The sequence below is a fragment of the Poecilia formosa genome, unplaced genomic scaffold (assembly GCF_000485575.1).
Source record: "Poecilia formosa unplaced genomic scaffold, Poecilia_formosa-5.1.2 Scaffold234, whole genome shotgun sequence".
Taxonomy (NCBI): Eukaryota; Metazoa; Chordata; class Actinopteri; order Cyprinodontiformes; family Poeciliidae; genus Poecilia; species Poecilia formosa.
Window position 1 is genome coordinate 274,476 of NW_006800173.1, and position 17,638 is coordinate 292,113.

At 36.5% G+C, this 17,638-nt stretch overlaps 1 protein-coding gene across 1 annotated transcript in view; it reads left to right on the plus strand.

Moving 5' to 3' along the window:
• Positions 1 to 3,723: 3,723 nt before the first annotated feature.
• The window catches only part of tspan4a (tetraspanin 4a), a 183,987-nt gene continuing 170,072 nt past the window's right edge, over positions 3,724 to 17,638 (plus strand). Inside the window, exon 1 of the mRNA XM_007568977.2 lies at positions 3,724 to 3,823. The gene's annotated coding sequence lies outside the window, so the exon portion shown is untranslated. The remainder of the gene's footprint in view (positions 3,824 to 17,638) is intronic.

A 17,638-nucleotide genomic window follows, 5' to 3' on the forward strand; every position in this document is an offset into this window, starting at 1 on the left:
AAGCCGTCCTGAAAGTGACTAAAGAGACAAGTATTCCGTGTGCATATTAAATTTAATTTGTTGAATCGAAATACTGGAAATGAATAATTTTTCAATTATATTATTTACATATTTAGCATCTAGCTCCGTAGTAAACCATATTAAAATTTATTATTCAACTCTGGAATTTTAGATTCATTTGGAAATCAGCAAAGTAATTTTTTTTAGCAAGAAATAAAAGTAATATTTTTCAGTGCTTTTGTGCAGCTTGTTATGACTATATGATTTTTATTAAATATAATGCAATTTTCAAAACAGCCATATAAACATGTCTTCAGTTAATTTAATTAGCAAATTAATAAAATATACTTTAATTAACGCACTAACGACCGCGCCTCTCTCACCGCGAAATCCTGCGGCCAAACGGGTAATCATACTGAATGAATGGATGGTATTGGGTACACGTTTTCATTCTATGTAACTGACGATCTTTTGGACAAGTCAGCAGTCTTCCCCTGGACTGATAGTATGGCCATTACATTCTATTTATCAGAGTTGTACCCAAAAATTGCACTCAAGTAAAAGTTGCACTACTTCCAGATATTTTTACTCACGTAAAAGTGAAAAGTAAGAATTCAAGAAATGACTCAAGCAAAAGTAAAAAAGCATCTGTCAGATGCTCTTGCAGTATTTTACTAGTAAGGGACACTAGAGGGCAGTGCAGGGTTCAAGATTTAGCCTTAGGACATTTTGACATGTGGACAGGGAAGTAGGGCTTCAAAGTAGAAACGCTTCAACTGAAGAAAAAATGGACTGGATGTTGAATATTATAACGGAGTGACATCATTTCTATTAAATCTTAATTATGTCATGCTTTCATTTTCACAACTTGGATATCCAATGTACCCAAAAAACCGTTAGTAGTTTATTATCTCATAATCTCAGGGTGTTACCACCCTGCAGTCATCCCCGCCGAAAGGCACATTTGCCTTTCAGCAAATGTGCTTGTGCTCTAACAAATTTACCAAATCTGATTGAATAACTTGTCACAAAAATATGATTTCCCACGTTCAAATTGCACTTAAATAATACATTTTGTTAATAAATCCAACTAAGCAACATCTGCTAAAGTCAAGCAGCAAGTGAATTTGTAAATTATCATATATCTCGTACTACTGTTGAGTTAGAAATTAGGCCAACTAATTGAACTATGCCAAGGTCTCCTTTGGGATTTTACATCTATGTTAGAAGCATAAACAACAGCATAGGTTGTTGTCATGAGACATTCTTTTGCTACATGCCTAGAGGAGGCTAATGTTCCCTGGAGACAAAACAAACAGAAAAGGGAGAACTTGTCTAATGTCTAAATATTCTTATGAAATACAATGCATTTTGGATGCATTCATATTCTGAAGATTTGCACTTTTCTATAGCAATATTGACAAAACGCCTTCCAACCTTTATTTTACTTCTTACAGAATAATTTGAGGAATTTAATAACAGATGCAAGAAACAATCCAATCAGGGGCAACCTTTTCCAGCTTAAGATGAAATGCTCTTCTAAGTTTGGTACTTATAGCTTTGTAGCTTTTACAAGCTGATCTCATTGTAAAGTACAAAAATGAAAAAAAAATATATTATCATTACAGTGAGAGCTATATCTTTGAAAACAGCAGAAACATAGCACTGTTATGCAGTGTTATGATCAGTTATAAAACTTTGTTAATTCTGCTTTATCCTTCTGCCAGATTTGGTTTATAAAGGATTTCTTCCATGATGAAGGGGATTATTCTACTTTGTTCTATCAAACTTGGTTACATCTGTCTGTTGTTCTAAACATAGGCAGTTAAAAGACCATATAAAATAAACAAATTTCTTCTTAGACCTCAGACACTATAAAATGCCAGCTCTGAAATCTGAGATTATAATATGACAAATCAATCTGAACTCTAGAATATTGGCTCCATAAATGCATCATTTTGGATACATTATTTGCATTCGAGGAACATAATCTGTTCAGTAAATATGCCAATGGTCATCACATTGTCCAGATTGCTAGATTATGTCATTTACTATGTTAACATAATTGTTTCTCTCAAATTGTTGACCCCTCCAGTAACAGCTTGTTCAATGTCAGTTTTATTTGCAATAATACAAATTCTATTTCAGAAACTATTTCAGAAGTCCAAATCACCCTACTTGCCTTTCAGCGAATGTGCTTGTGTTGAAAAGCAATTCATTAGCTCGTCAGCCCACAGGCTAAAGAAGCGCAATGACAGTGTTGTGTGCATTCACATCCTAGTGGAATGCTCTGCAAATAGGGTTCTGTATTGTAACCATTGAAGCATAGAGAATAGTCAGGGATACAAGGTAATGGGTTTCAACAATTGGCAATGGTTGAAATGCAACAACAGTTTGCTAAATGAGTGTCTGAGGCTACGTCAGAATTCAATAACAATGTTAGGCAAAATCTTCACAGAAAGAGATTTCTTTAGTCCAATTTTGCTGTTTACTATGCTAATTTTAAAAAGCTTGCTCATACCTTGAGTTTGATGAGACACCTCGGCTGTGTGAAATCATTTTTAGCTCAGAAAACATCTTAAAGGGTAAATAAATTACACATTTTACAAAGCATTTGTAGCGCACCAGGAAAAAAGATTTAGTCTTTTAAAATCTGAATTGTGATTAGATTGTATATAATAAATGGCTTTGAATTGTGCAGTGTGTGTTAGAAAAACACGACCGCTTCGATGATACAGTGAGGGTACAATGAAATCTAAAATGTGCACTAGATGAAGGACTGTATGAGAGGAGGAGAAATAAGCTTAACTCTATTTCCACATTCTGGCAGAAAAAAATGATGTGTTGGAGGACAAAAGATCATGTATTCACCTAGATAAAAAATACTTAAAATACATTTCTATGCAAGGGCAGGAGGACATCTTTAGAATGGAATGTGCTGTGTACATCCCATTGTTTTTTCATGCATTTCTTTTTATTTTTTTGTTTTCATTTTAATTTGTACTCAGACTGTTTAAATAGGTATGAATTAGAGCTGACTTTGTACAATGGTACATCAAGATGTCATTTGTAAGTCTACACTTATTTATTACAGGGGTCTTTATTACATCTATGAGTAAAATGAACTATAACAGCTAATCTAGTGATATAAAACCTGTTTCCTGCTCTAATTTTAGACTAGCAGATGGACTTACTTTTTCATCAATATCAAAGATTTGTTTATTTAAAACAAGCTCCTATATCTTTCCTATATCACATTTTGTGTTTTGCAGTGTTGTAATCATTTGTGAAAATATTCTGGATTGTCTTCAGGGAGGTGGATGATGGAGGAGTTTCTACCACTGCTGCCTCGCTGCATAAAACTCAAAGGTTCAAATCCAAACCAAAGCCTTTATATTTGTGTTTTACAAGGCGTTCTCTCTGGGTACTCCCCACAAATTCCAGAAACATGCAATTAGGCTGATTGCACACTCTTAATTGCCCTCAGCTGTGCATGGCTCTTTGTTATGTGTTTACTGTTTGCTCATTAACTGCTGGAGTTTGGCAAGGGTCCCCATGTAACCATGCAAGGACTAAACAGGTAAAAGATGTTTGAATGATTAAGCAAAGTAATTATTCTTTATCAGTGGTGTTGCTTTATTGGCCGCTAGATGTCCTCATTCCTCTTCTTAGCTTCTGTGAATGACAGTCACATGTGCACACATGTTGAGTGAGAGAGCAGAGAGGGAGGGAGTGTTTGAAAAGGACCAAGTTGAGAAGTTTTGTCAGTTACTAAGTGAAGAGGAGGGACAGCTGGGAGTGCAGACTGACAGATAAGTTGGAGGTAAGCCATTCTCACATTTGATCAGTTGTGTGGCAGCTTCTTTGATTTTCTCCTTGATTTAGTAACCTCTACAAAGATGTCTGTGATCGGGTGAATAATAAGCCTTTGTTGGGGGTGGGGTTGATAAAGGGATGAACTTCATCCTGATTCCATTAATCTCACAAGAATTGCTTAATGAATGTTGCACTGTTTACTCTGGGGCTGGATTACATTAATCACACTTAATCTCACTGCTCATATTCATACATTAAAATCCCTCCTTAAACTCTCCAGGGTGTTTTCTTCTTTGTAAGCTACTGTCCGTTTATCCCCCTGATTTATCAGCATGTTGTTGTGGAGGAGAGGCAATGTTGTAAGCATGGAGCTCTCTGATTGGCTGATGAATGTTTTCCTAGATTATGGTAAAACAGACAGAAATAAACTTGTGGAGAGAAACAACATTTCAGAATACCAACCATTCCTCAAGGCATCCCCTCCCAGAAGCTCGGTTTTTCTTTCCTTCTTTTTTCTCCTTGGGGGTTACAGGAACTTAAGGCCCTGCTGACTTCTCAGAGTCATGGCTGGCCTGCTGGCAAAGAGCAGAGGAATTTGCTGCTATACAATGTGCTCTTATGTTAGGTTAGCCAAAGTTACATGAATCTGCTCCATATTACATGCGGAACATAAAAAATTAATGGAATCTTTAATGAAGGCAGTGGGGCAGCAATAAGAAAGAAATATGTCATAAAAAAGGGAGTGATGCCATTTTATTCCCAGGTCTCTGTTGTTTCTGTTCATGTTGGTCTTCTTTGAAAAAAAGGAGAAAAAAAGCTGTCCAGAAGCATCAAAAATGAGTGAAAATTGGAAAAGATGTCGGTGTTTTTTCTGTCTGAATCAAAGAGAATAATTTTACATTTTCTGCTATGTCTCAGCAGTCACACATACAAAACCATTTTTTACAGAATAAGGAGCAGCTTTATTTACTCTGTCAGGAATAACAATGGAGCAGAATGCAAGGTAACTACTAGGTATTTCCATAAGAAACGGCATACAGCAGAATGTCAGCTGGGGAAAAACATATTTTTTTATGCAGATTTTCCGTTAAAGATGATGAAATGTTATTGATTAAAGACTTGCTGTGTGATGCAAGTTGTTTAAAATGTTGCCTATATTTCTGCCAGGAGCTAAAACAACATTGTTCACTCACATTTCCTAGTTTAATTGTACTGTGAGCTTCACGGAGGTTATAATCTTCATCCAGGTTGCAGAGGTGTTGATGAGACTGCATAATGAGGGAAGCAGCAAACAAATGTCTTCTGAGGTTCAACAATGTTAATCTGACCTGTGCTTATTTTATTAGTGACTAAAGCTGTTCAATCGCATCATCAGATTTATGGTCAAGGAAATATGACCATGAGTTTCAAACAGCACCTCTCTCCAGGTACATAAAAATGATCCAATATTATTCCAATGCATTCGCTCAGTATAAAACAGAAAAGCAATTCAATAAGAATTTATTCATCTATCCATGGGATTGGAGCTGATTCCAGCTGTCAACATTTGAAACGCTGCAGGTTGTCAATCTGTCGCAGGGCCAGCACAAAAAAATGCACCTGAGGACAATTTTTGCTGAGCCATGTGACCTAACATGGATGTGTTCTGACTGTGCAAAAAAGCTAGCGTAACAAGCATGCACAAGTGAAAGTAGTTTATATTCTAATCAAATAGGTGACCTTCTAGCTGCGAGGCAAAACACTGCTCCATCATGCAGCTCTGAACCTCTTTAAATAATGTAACCACTGCTGTTATAAGTGGCAAAAGTGACAGAATCAACATTTGCCACTCAGTCTGATGTTAAACACATCAAGACTGAAGGAATTTTAACTCGCAGCAATTCAGTCTGGTATGTTTGTGGTTTTTCTCTCGTAAACTGTTTCTTTCTTTGTTCCTGCATAACTTAGGAGTGATTCTCTTTAATGGGGAGAATCCAGGCTCTACCTTCAGATCCTCTGATTAAAGACCTCCCAACTCCTTTGCTAGAAGAGCATTGCCCAACCTTATACAATTATATTCATTACCCAGACTGAGGGTCATACTCTAGTCTTCTTTGCTAAAAAGATGAAGCAGACTCCATCCTCGATCAGTGGAATTATAGTTTGTGTGTCTGACACATATCGGCTTCAAAGCATCAGACCAAGAGCTTTGTTTTAGATAAGCATTTAGCATCACGAAGGCTTTATGGTTTATTCTTTGATAGAACAATGACCCTCCTGTGAATGCACCGTCTCATCTGCCCACAAAACATTTATAAACAAGCTTTCTGGTAAATAGCTCGGCCTGTTCAAATGAACCTTGGCAAACTACAGACATGGAGCCATGTTTTTGTGAGGGAACTCTGAACTCTTACATGAATACTAATGCCAAACACTGGACAATAAAGGTGACCATGAATTCACCCTTTTCCTTGAAGTAATTATTTCCGTTCAGTCATTTTTAGGGAAGATAACATTAGTTCAAACCAAATACATTTATTCTAATGTGAGTGTACACCATAAAACAAACAAAAAAAACATGTTTATTGATGTTTTCCTAGGACCTGCAACAGATTAGTGATAATCACTGAATAAATAGAAACACAAATACAAAACTGACAACAATAAAATGAGACACTTGGTCTTAACAGGAGTTTATTGTTTTTACAAGCTTGAGGCACAAATGTGTGTAACAGGCTGGTGGTTCTGCTGTTGATTCTGTTGTGCAGTTTTATTGATGGGAGCAGTTTCTAAAGTGAATGTGAGGAGTTTCTCCTTCAAGGCCCTCTCGTTCCTAAACATGTATTGCTTAAAAAAACCTAAATTAATTCATTTGACAATCTTGTGTACCTTTACACCTTTGGTTCTTATTGCGCTGATTCCATTTTGATCACTTGTAGGGAATGTTAGACAGTGATCTGACAGTCTGGCTTAGAACTAAAACTTTGAATTCAATAAGATAACGTTGTATTTTGCATTTAAAATAGAAACCTTTTCTCAAAGTACTACTTTTTTGCTTGCTTTAGACAATCACAAATATTTAATACATCCTCAGGGTGGATTAATACCAAAAATCTATGTTGTAGTGAAAATATGAAAAAAAAAGGTTTTTAAAGTTTTGCTGTAATCTTTTGAAAATTATGGTAGATTTACAAAACTGTAAATTAAATTGTTATGTTTTTTTTTTAATCCAGCAAAAAAGTAAAAAAAAAGCGTCAACTGTCTAATATAACTACTTTTCTTTTTCCCTATTTTTTACATGTACAAATGATTACATTATAAGATTAAATTATGATTAACAACATTTGAGACTACAGCGATAAGAATAATTTAACAAAATGAACCTATTCAGATGAAAATGCACCAGTTTCTGTGGTTTACAATGTCTGAATGGAAATGAATTGGGGCTGAATCTGTGAATATTGTCTCAGCAATCCGTTAATTACTCTGCTCAAATCTGATTATGATCATGAGCTGGACAAATAGCAGCAAACAGGAGATTTAGACAGCATCAGCTCTACTTTTGGTCAGGATTGAGGGATAATTAGCATTAGTTTGCTGCTGAATTTGTAATGGAGACAACAGTGGAGGCTGCAGGTAAAAAAAAATGTGGTGAACAAAAACAGAAACCACTGAGGTAAAGTAACTCAATTAAAAATGTGCGCCGTTAAAACACGTTAATTACCCTCAAGCTGAATGAACCACAGACTGACAGATGAAACGGAACAAACTCGCTGTTTAAAAAGGAACTCCTCCTCTCTATATATAAACTAATAAGTGCAGCTCATGGAATCTTTCCTTCAGCTCCCAGTGACAGTCAGAATGCCTTGACACATTGCAGGATGTGCACACAGTGAAGAGACAGAAGCAGCTTCCCCCTCCAGACCCCCTCACGTCCTCCCACGTCTTGTCGGCTCCAGCTCGGCTGAACTGGTGACAAAATGATGTTTCTGGACAGTTAGCAGCTGCCCTTCGACTACATTTAATCCACAGATACTGACCAAGCACCAACCTGCTTTTTGTTGTTGTTGTTGTTTTTTTTTTTACACATGTTTAAAACAGATTTTTACCAGTTTTTGAATGCTTTGAAGCAGTGAAAATATGTTGGATGAGGACATTGTGACTGCTTCTAATTGTTATGACTAGTGCCTGTCCCAAGCATAGCTCTGTGGTTGACTTGAGGATTTTTTTTCGAGGCGTGGCCTCTCCCTGGATGATTGCCTTGAACAGTGAATGGGGATATAACAAGGCTGCAATATGCTTCTGCATGCAGGTGTGTGTGAGAGTGTGAAAGAGACAAAAAGCACAGCCTTGCCTGATATGGTCCTTCACTATGTTTTATCTTTGTGTGCTAGATCTTAGCTGGTCCTCTCTGCCTTTGTTCTAAAAATGTGTTTTACACCTGTAATTTTCAGTCTCATGTTCCCATAGTGCAGCATTCTTGAGGGCAGACTCAAGAAAAAGGGGTTGAAAATGATGCACCATAGTGCTTTATTTGTGGGTGACATAAAAGCTATGTTTTGTGGTTCTGATTCTGATCCTTGCTTTTTCACCAGAAGAAGAGGCTGCTGAATAGTGGGAGGGGAAAGTATACATTTTACAGAAATGAGTGTATATATAAAAAAGAGAAGATACATCTATGTTATCTTAGGGTAACTGAATGAAGCTCATTTTTTTTAACAACTCTGGTGAGAATGTGTAAATGGCTTCAACACCAAGTTAATCTCTTATGGCAAAATAGGGTACCATTTCCTGTGTTTAGAAATAATTCTTTTTAACAAAATTGTCCCCACACAGTGAATACATATTTTTGGGATCCCAGACAGTAGCATGAATGTTAAGGAGGCAAAAATGTAAGAGTGACGGCAGAATGAGGAAGAGATAAGTGGAGGAGAAATTAAACTTTAATTGTACTGATGGGTTAAATTAAGTAACAGCAGCAGATAACATTACAATAAATTAAATATTATATCAACAAGGTTTGGACAGCGATGGACAAATTAGTTCTCTGTTTATGCCAGGTGTGTTATTAGACCATCCATTATGCCTGCAGTAAGGGGTGATTACTGATCAGTTGGTATAACTGATCAGTAATCAGTTATACCAAACAGAGCGCTGACCAAACAGATATGTTTGGTCAGCGCCCAGCTCATATTTTGTGATAACGTACTGTATGGGGTGCTTCTTTTTCAAAGATTGACTGTGGTCTACAAGACAGTTTTATAACATGTTGTATTTTAGTTAGTTTGCTTTACCCTCCTGGGTCTTTCCCAGCCCATCTTTTGTTCTACTATCAATCAGTCTGACACATCCCAGAGCAGAATGTGGAAAATGTGAAGACCCTAAACAATAAGCGAGAAAAATAATCCAGAGTGGATTTGACAGCCGGAATCAGACCGACAATAATTTGCACTTAACGGCCTACGCTCAAAGCCGTAAAGATTTTTTTTTTTTAATATATATTTTTTTAATAGTGTGTTCTCGCAGGGCTTCCACGAATCAGTGTCCCCCTAGTGCATTCGGAAGGGTCCGTTTGGTGTATTCCTTCATGTAGAGAGCTCTGCTGAGATGTTAGTACCCTGTGGAAACCACAAGCCATAACCACACACTCTCACTACTGTTGACTCCCAGTCTCACACCCAGTTTAACACAGATAAAATACAAGCCAGGGTGTTTTCTTTCTCCCAACACATCATTTGGTCCTCTTGCCTCACCTCCTCACATCCTGTATACTTTACTCTGTTAATTATAATCTGTTCTCCAGATCTGGTTTATTCAATCACACACTTTACATTAAACTGTATTTGTAAAGATTCTTCAGCTCCCTTTGCTGGTAATAAAAATAGCGAAGGTCATTTACATTCTGTATATAGCTGGTTTATTTTTAGCTTTGTTTCTGGTGCAGACTAATCTTTGTGTAACGTGCAATTTGCATTGCATGTAGGCATAACACATATTTGCCTTCCTTTACACAATCCCCTCCCAACCAAGATTCTTTTCCTCAGAAATCCACTTGTGATGGGTTTTTACTGATCTAAATAGAATTATGCTAACCTTAAAAACATCTAACTCCCCGATATGGACAATTCTATAGGTTCTCAGTTCAGAATCAATTTTCAAGACCTATAAGGTGAAGGCATCTCTCTTTTAAAATTTAAAAGTGATGGATTTTAGACATTCTGAAGTGTGACACTTTGAATCTAAAGTACAATGACACAGAGTCCCTTAAAATAAGATTGAATTTTCTATTTTTTTTAAAGCTCATCTTGTTCAATTTAAGCTACTTTGTTGTTCAAAGAATTGCATACACTGAATTATTTGCTTGTGACATCTTAACTATTCAAGCTGTGTAATTTTTCATCAGCTCAATAGGAGGCCTTTTCAGACTGCTGCATTTTAAGCTCCTGCAGAGATTATGATTAAGATTTAATGTTTATGCTTTTTTTGCCCTTGTGGTAATCAGTCAACCACTTTCATTTTTTTGTTAAACCCTCAAGAATTATTTTTGTTCTTACAATCTTTTTAACAAAGGACCTGTAAAAGCTGCAGCTTTAAAGTCCAATGTAAAAATATTAATTTAGAATACAAAGTACATTCAGTTGCTGCTTCATTCCTAAATCTCTCTCTGCTTATCACTATACATAGACTCCTTCCCTTCGTGCAGCAGGCTCATGGGAAGTATTGGCAAAACTGGCACTTTAGTTTTTACGTGAGTTTGTATGCGTTTGTTGAAAAGAAACAGGGGAGCATATCTAATCAGCAACAAGACCCTACAAAGATAAATATTTGTATGTACTGCAGCTAGGTTTGTCACAGCAACAAATTTTGCTAGACTATAAATTGTCCCAGACATTATTGCGATGAACGAAATTGTTGTTTTGAGACCGCTTCAAGTAATACACTGGTAACGGCATAATAACTCAAGCACACCTTCTCACAGATAAATAAACTAATTTCTAGCAAATATTTAACACTTGAATTGGAAGACATTATAATATCCAAAATAAATAAACAAAACAACAAAGAAAATAGATGCTGAAGTCTTTGCAAACAAAGAGGCTAGTTGAGAACAAAGAACTGAAGACTTTTGTCATCTCGACTTTGGTGGAAAGAGATGGAGACACGAGAAAAACAATCATGCAAATGGAAATTATTGAACTCGTTTTAATTTATCATGCGATTGTCATTTCTTATTTCAACCTGACCCTGAATGAAGCACAAGGTCAGACACCAAACTCTTGTTTTTGATGGAAAATGTCACAACACTGTGATGCGTAAAGTAGCAGAGTTCTAAAAGTCTCTGCAGTAGGTGCTCACTTTTAAGCAGAATGTCATTTAATAACGCAATAATACGCCAATTTCCAGTTCCTGAGATAAAGAAAATAGTTCCAAAGCAATTAATGCAAGTGGTTGCATACACCAATCTCATATTTATTGTATTTTTATGCCTAAAGTCAAGTACAATGTGGTGATTTAATATCAGCGCTATATAAAATTACAATCATCAGAATTTGATAATGTGACCACTAGCCTAACATAAAAAAATCTTTTTAATCTCTAATCTGGATCATCACCTTCCTCTCACAGCTTAACAAAAGAGTAATGCATATTTATCTTGCAGTTTTGGCCATGCCTCAGGCTGCTAAATGTAAGCTCCTAAAGTTGAGGCAGTCTATTCAGTCATTTAAATTAGATCTTTTTTATATGTATATATATTTTCAGTTTGTACTTTTTGTCCTGTTTTTCTCATGATCTTCACAGGGCCTTTTGGTTACAATGTTTGGTCAGATGGCTGACCCTGACTGGAAACCCCAGCTGTAGTTTCCCTTTCCCTATAATGAAGCTACATGCTGGGTGGCTTCATTTTAGGAAATATTTATAGTAAATATTCAGCATCAAATATTCTGTTCTTCTAAGAGGCAGTGAATGCTTGGTGGTTTTCATCTATTTTTATCATTTCAATTAGACAAGTTAATGTAAAACATAATCATTTTGTTGTAGTAAGTAGCTCTGCTGTGTTTAAGTAAAAAAAAATGCATATGCTTTCATGTTCATGCATCTGTGTCAGAAAATAAAGTTCAGTTGTCAGTGAAAAGCACCAGTTTCAGCGGAACCCTCGCCTCCATCTTCTTTTCATGTTCTGATTCATCATGAAACCCTTACTGTGACAAACCTCAGAGACCACATGTTTTGCCATTTTTGTATCTTTTTTCATAATTACAGTGAACAATACCACCATTATTTTCTCTTGAATAGTGCTCATTATTGGATGTCTCTTAATTTGCTTAGTTTTTTTAAGGCAGCATAACATTAAGAAGGCTGACTGATGGAGTACTTTTTTCATGCCGTTGAGCTGATTCATCTAATTGTGTTCTTAGTCAACTCGCAGTTACTAATGTCACTTGTCATTATTCCCTTTCAGCAATAACTCCCAAAGCACTGTAATTAACCCCCATATAGATGCCTTTGTTGCCTTGATTACAGTGTCCTTTGTAAGGTCTCCTCTGTCCTGGTCAAACCTACTCAGAGGCAAGCTATTTTTTTATTTCGTCATTTAAAAGCTATAAGTGGATTATGACTCGATTTTGCGGTGCATAAATCCAACATAAACTTGCATCCTATGGCTAAACCAAATTAGTTTAACTTTTGCTGTAATTTTCCTTCAATTAAATGGCAGAGATGTACAATGACCATAAGCATGCTTAATATGTGGGCCAAAATAACCCCCAAAACATAACTAAAAAATAAATTTAAGAAATGTGTGAGATGCTAGAAGCACATGCATTTTAAAGAGAATGATAAAACGGCTGCCAGTTATGCTCCTACTGAACTGTAAGCCTCAGGTCAAATATCAAATGATGACCCAATAGTCAACAATATGACAATACTGACATGGCAGTGTACAATAAATAATCTCAATAAAGAAACGAGGAAAAATGATTGTACAAACTAAAGGTGCTTTAATTTTGATGGGTTAACAGTTTTTATCCACCTTCCTTAACTTAAAGTTTCTGTGTGTCAGGGCAAATTATAAAATCATCTTCCTCAATTAAATAGTGTGAAAATCTTAAAAGGATCCAGGATTAGTTGAACATGTTTGCCTAAATATGTTGTAATTTAACTATTAACTAAAATATTGCTGTTTGTGATACGCCAAAAATCACAATTACTACAAAATTATATTTTTCACCCATGGAGGTCGCCATTTTTTTCACCGATGTGGTTGATGACGTTATTAAGTTCATTCTGTACTGGACTATACAGAGTAAACACAGGAAGGCTAACTTTTCCGGAGTAGTGTGACAACATAGCTACGCTCGAGTGACAATATTTATTTATTGCGTTTGACTGGTGTAATTTTAGATAATGCCACACTATGTAACCATCTGCTGTAATTCATTTATACCAGCAGAACTAAGAAGGCTCTAACAGGTGATCGTTACCTTAAAGAGCTAAAAATAAATGCCTAGCTGCCGCTGGACGCTCTTTGAGATGCTAACAGGAGCTTTACTGTCTGCGGTACTGACATCACCGATCCTACTGGACCCATGGAGGACCGGTGTCACTGTTACCACTACACCGAACTCTAAGCAGCACAGCTGTTGCCGAACTGGACACAGCGCTACAGACGCTGGGAGAGACGTCAAAGACGAGCAGCGCTAATGGAGCTATTACTACTGGAAATGCTAACGGAGTATTTCTACTAGAAATGCCAATAGAGCTAGAACACCGGTACTGTGAAACCACTACCAACACAGGACGGAGTTCGGACCCTATATTACTGAACCGGACATAGAGCTACATAAGTACTTACCGAATCACACAGTCCAACCAAGGTAAGTGTCATTTATTGTTTCAGTTACAAAGCTGAAGGCAGCAGCAACTGCTATGGCCAACTGTCCTCTTCCTCTTTTTGGTCCTCATCATCATCATCATCACCTCTTATGATTTCATTGCGCTCCGGTTTAATTTAAAAAGGCTAAATAACGTTACTCATCACTGTTTTGGCTGGAGGAGCCAGGTAGTTGGACCAATTTGACGTCATTTACCCATAATGCATTGCAGTGTGACAACATAGCTACGCTCGAGTGACAATATTTAATAAAAAAAATTATAAAAATTAGACATACAGTATTGTTACTGTATTGTTTTAACATCTAAAATAAATATTTCCCAAATAAATTCGACTGTTACAACAAATTGTGGATCCCTTTAAGGCAGTGGTTCTTAACCAGGGTTCGATCGAACCCCAGGGGTTCGATGAGTCGGTCTCGGGGGTTCGTCGGAGCCTTTGGGGCGGAGGTAAAGACACACTGTGCAAAGTCGTGATGACGCCCCGCTTTGCCATCACTTGCTGCAGAGGATCACGTTACATTGCTGAGCCAATCAGAGCTGCGGAGGAGCAGTGATTGAAGGAGCTCCACTCTCAGCATGGATTTGAACTTGTCTTTAATCTTCTCCTTAGTCGCATCTTTTCGGGGTTGATACTGCCTCTAGTGGCGTGGGGGTGGTAACACAACTAATATAATTACATTACTAAATCAGAATACCGCAAAGTCTTTATTATTTATTATGAATTTTTCATTCTCTTAAGAATGTAGAGCTAATTAAATGACCTTAAAGTGGTTCCAGTTTCTCTCGATGGCCAACCTGTTGAAACTGTGGCAAATTTTAAATACCTTGGCTCGTTCCTGGACAGTCAGCTCAACTTTGCTGAAAACTGACCATATTTTGAAGAACTGTTCTCAGAGACTCTACCTTTTAAGAAGACTTGGTGATCTTGGGGTGGGGAAAACAATCATATTTTATTTATCACTACAGAAGGGTTCAGTGAACGCGCATATGAAACTGGTGGGTTCGGTGCCTCAAAAAAGGTTAAGAACCACTGCTTTAAGCCATTTGCTCATCTTATTAGTAGAAAAGGTCACTTGTCATCATTAAGAACCATGAGAGGATGGATCAGTTTGCGTAAGTGATGGTCAATAAACCCCATGACTTCTGAAGTATTGTCCTTTGGACATGTCAAAAGGCAGCACTTCCACCAACACAATCAATCCTCTCTGTAATACATTAACCAATATATAACAAGTTAAAGTCCCACAGTAAAGCCTGATAGACACCAGCACACATCGCTTCACCAAGAAAAAGTGGTTAATGAATAGATGGGTAAATGTTGAGACAGAGAGATGAAAAGTGTCTAAAAATCAAGTCTCACATTGGAGTCTCCAGATTTGTTGTCCTGTCTGGGACTTTCATGTAATTGACATTCAGTCTGCCTCCTCTCAGTCCACAGTGACTTGTCATTGGAAAGTTCACAAGATACTTCTTTACTGCTGCAGCCTGCGGATTAGTTCCCATGGAAACAAAGCTATCGGAAGTCAGAAGGAATATCCAGAGTTGTTGTGTTTCCTTCATCCCGCAAACGCCACACATAAATGTTTGAAAAATGCCCCTGATGGTCATTCTGCAGCTTTAGGGGAATCAATAATTTCCAACAGAACTTTCCTTTTTTTTTTTTTTTTTTTGTTGATCTAACCCTTGCGCTTTTCCTGTGTACAGTAAATTTTAGCTTTTATTTTTTTTTTTTAATTGGAGGATAAAGTTATGGATTCAACTTGAAAAATCCAACCTTAGCTTTGAAAAATATCTAAATTCCTGATTTTTTCCCCCCATCATGTCAGTAATGCACGTTTGCTGCCTTTGCTGTAAATTTCCTACATTTTTTAAGAGTTCGTAATTGTCTCTAATTTGCTTGGTGTTGTTGAGGTAGAAAATATCATTGCTATCACTTAGATGAGCTTTTACTTTACACAATATACTGATATTGGTTAATGTAAAACATATGTTTGCATTGATCTTGTTGGCAGAAATGCTGCTGTACCTGCTACCAGGACCACGGGTACCGTTTCTCTGTAGATTAGAAGCAAGTCGACATGAACTGATTCATATTCTATTTGATTTTTCCCCTGTATTTTGTTATAACCTGAAATATTTTCCACGTTCATTTTTTCATCAAACATTAATTCTAAAAATATAAGCAATCCCCAGTTCAGTTTCTGTCTCATTAGAAGGGTAGAAGTAATGCCTCAGAAGTTTTAATGGCATTGATAAATTGTGAAACTAATTCGATTTTTTTTTTTGATAACCAGTGAAACTGGTTCAGTTATGAACATGAATACATTTTAAAGTATCTGAAATCCACATAATTAACAGCATTTGTATAGAGCTTTAAGTGCAACTAATTTAATTACACACAGATGGTGTGAAGTACAAAGAAATATTTTGGTACTGGTGCTATCCCAACATTTTAAGCATCTGACAGCATAATTGATTAACATTATTTAAACATTTCATATTCTGTGGGTCTAGCTTATCCCATTTTTTTTTAAATATAATTGCTTTTTACAGTGCACTTCAAAGATCTTATAGGGATAGAGTAGCCTCTTCATAGAGGAAGATAACAACAATCTGTCATCCTGATCACTGCTAGTTAAAGCAGGATACCTGGCTTTTGGAACTCGTAGGGAAACATTCCTGTATGACTTAAAAAATGCTCAGTTTACACATGCATTTAATTGAAGAGAGGGGTACCTCAGAATATCTGCTGTTGGCAGTTTATTTTTTTTAAGATGCAACACATAACAGCTTATTACAGCCTCTGCCAGTTATCAAAGCAACACGATGTTTGAGTGTTTTGCCAAAGGAGGAACAAATAAAAGCAACATTAATGGATTTTTCGTGATATTGTTTTGTGGTGTAAAGACAACGCAGACTCTGGGAAAACACATTGACAACGCTTTTCAATTTCACACTCCTACCCTTTGTAAAGAAAAATTATTCTACTCAGTGAAATGAGTAATTGCATTCAAAAGTATTTCCCTCGCATCCCAGAGAGCTGATAAGCAGGTGACCCTGATGGATCAGGGGAGATCAAGTCCACCTCTAAGGGTCTCTAATCCCTCTTGAGGCCTTTTACCATGGATGTATTATGGGGGATATGTGGGGGTTTAGAGTGATTGCTCCTGTTGATCTTTTGAAGGAAAATGTCTTCGGAGCCAACATATTTTATAGTGCTGAGGGTTTGTGTGGATGCTATGGGACTGTATGCAAAGTAGTATGTTGTATTCAAGTGAACAGAAATTGATTTATAAAATGTTTTATTAAAAGTTAAAAAGAATTTAAAAGTGCTGTACAAAACAACGATAAAGAACCTAAAAATACAATGTGCCTGACTTATGACATTATTACACAAAATCAGTGTCCCTTTGTCAAAAATTGGGAGGTGCAGGAAAGGAAGCAGATAAGGATCGACTAAACAATAACTTTGTATTTGTAAAACAAATCAATGACCAAATTTATTACTGAAAGTCCCAGGAATGTAACAAAGAACCCAACATAATCATTTTGACAACAGAGATGTGGTAAACTACAGAATAAATTCAAATACAGTTGCTGCTTTCTTCAAAAGTCATTTTTTGGATCTAGAAATATAATCACCTTAAACTTGATCAAAATGGGTTATAATGCAGTAAATGCACTATTTTAGTTATGTCCTCACCAGTTTGAGTTAAAAATGAGGAGAATGGATCCTAAAACACCAAAGTCATTACAAGTGACTGCTTGGCTCTTGGCTCTGAATTCATTTCACCTAAGATTAATCATATGTTTGTATAAAATAATTTTGCTCTTTAATAAGACTTAAATGACAAAATCTGCAGGCTAAACCTATTCTGTGTTCTTCCAGTAGTAAACGATATGTGGGGTTTTAAAATAAGTAAACAAGGGAACATATGAAACACAGCCA